Source organism: Penaeus chinensis, chromosome 38 (genome assembly GCF_019202785.1).
Source record: "Penaeus chinensis breed Huanghai No. 1 chromosome 38, ASM1920278v2, whole genome shotgun sequence".
In the NCBI taxonomy this organism is placed as follows: Eukaryota; Metazoa; Arthropoda; class Malacostraca; order Decapoda; family Penaeidae; genus Penaeus; species Penaeus chinensis.
Window position 1 is genome coordinate 24,961,170 of NC_061856.1, and position 2,500 is coordinate 24,963,669.

The 2,500-nt window shown below is 34.2% G+C and overlaps 1 protein-coding gene across 1 annotated transcript in view; it reads right to left on the bottom strand.

Annotated features, from left to right (window-relative positions):
* Positions 1-2,500, bottom strand: part of LOC125045820 (methanethiol oxidase-like) — a 21,186-nt gene that overhangs the window by 2,514 nt on the left and 16,172 nt on the right. The window lies entirely within an intron of this gene.

Genomic DNA, 2,500 nt, shown 5'->3' on the forward strand with positions numbered 1-2,500 from the left:
GAGGGAATGGAGCCGTTGGAAGGAGGAGTGCGGGCGTGGATGGCGCCAAGGAAGGAAGGGAGACACAGATTGACATGCAAGTATATGGACAAGTGCATGTAGTCATTTGGAAGGGTATCCAATCGGGCAAGGTGAGGATCTAATACAAACACACACACACATATATACATATATATTTAATATGTATATATATAGGCATATATACATATGTATGCATATATGCTTATATATATACATATCTACATATACATATATCCATATATACATACATATATGGATATACATATACAGATATATATATATATATATATATATATATATATATATATTTTAACAGCCATTCATTCCACTGCAGGACATAGGCCTCTCTCAGTTCACTATTGAGAGGTTATATGGCAATGCCACCCTTGCTTGATTGGATGCCCTTCCTAATCAACCGCGGTTGTGCCACGGCGGTGACTTCCCCTACGACATCTGCGTTTGACTTCTCAAGGCGATAATGTCGTATTCTCGGGCTCGAGTTAGCAGTCAGAGGGCAGGCATTTTTACGACCGCCGCGACGGGGAATTGAACTTGGGACCACGAGGGTCGGAGTTCAGTGCTCTAACCATATGCATATATGTATATAGACATATATATACACATATATATGTATATATATGTATACATGCAAATATATCCATATATATTCATATATATACACGCATGTCTATATATGTATATATGCATATATATATATTATATATACATATATATATTATATATATACATATATATGTGTATACATACGCATATATACATATATATATGCATATATACATGTATATATATGCATATACACATATATGTATGTATATATGTATCTATATATATTTGTGTACATATATATGTATATATATTTGTGGGTATATATGTATATAAATATGTGTTTATCTCATATATGTATATATGTATATTTATGAATATGTATATATATGAATATGTATATATATATGAATATATATGAATATGTATATATATGTATATATATATGAATATGTATATATACATATATATAATAAATATGCAATATATACATACATATATATGTACATATATATATAATATATACATATATATGCATATTTATAAATAAATATACATATATGTATATGTACGTATATGTGTATATGTGTATATGTGTATATGTATATATAATATATATATATATGTATATATATGTGTGTATATATGTATATATACATATATACACACATATACATATATACATTATATTATACATATGTATATATATACATATATGCATACACACGCACACATAAATATATGAATACATATACATATACATATATATTTATATATATACACATTATATATATTTATATATACATATATTGATTTATATATATATATATATATATATATATATATATATGTGTGTGTGTGTGTGTGTGTACGTGTGTGTGTGTGTGTGCGTGTGTGTGTGTACGTGTGTGTGTGTGTGTGTGTGTGTGTGTGTGTGTGTGTGTGTGTGTGTGTGTGTGTGTGTGTCTGTGTGTGTGTGTGTGTGTGTGTGTGTGTGTGTGTGTGTGTGTGTGTGTGTGTGTGTATGTGTGTGTGTGTGTGTGTGTGTGTGTGTATGTGTGTGTGTGTGTGTGTGTGTGTGTGTGTGTGTGTGTGTGTGTGTGTGTACGTGTGTGTGTGTGTGTGTGTGTGTGTGTGTGTGTACGTGTGTGTGTGTGTGTGTGTGTGTGTGTGTGTGTGTGTGTGTGTGTGTGTGTGTGTGTGTGTACGTGTGTGTGTGTACGTGTGTGTGTGTGTGTGTGTGTGTGTGTGTGTGTGTGTGTGTGTGTGTGTGTGTGTGTGTACGTGTGTGTGTGTGTGTGTGTGTGTGTGTGTGTGTGTGTGTGTGTGTGTGTGTGTGTGTGTGTGTGTGTGTGTGCGTTTATAGGTGCATGTGGTCAATTTCTGGCATAAATTTTCATGGAAAAAACACTTTTAGGCCATTTGAATAGGCTTGCACAGTCGTTCTTTTCCGAATCCCTTCTTTGGTTCAAGATTCCACCTGCTGCCCCAAAACGTCCTCTAATTACCAGAGTCTTTTCGCGTTTCAACGTAAATAAACGTTCGTAAATAAACGTTCTCTAGTTCGTTTCAGTCGAATAAGATCCCTTTTTACGACTAAGGTCACATAAATTGCAGTGACCAAATATATTGATAAATCTACACGTAATCCGATGCATACACATAGACAGGGTCGATACCATTACATATCATAATATACTGAGATAAAAATGGACTTTTCTGCTTGATGCAGATCGATGAAGTGTTCCGGTAAGGTTTAGTAAAAAGATGAGAATCATCACGTGGTGATAAGAAAGTCACCTTTGTACGGGCCTACGATAAGAGTGCACACACCAAGTAACATGGAATCTACCCTAATCTGTTTGCATAACCCAGCGTGCCGACAGTGGCAGGTCACCCCCTTAACCGCGGAAAA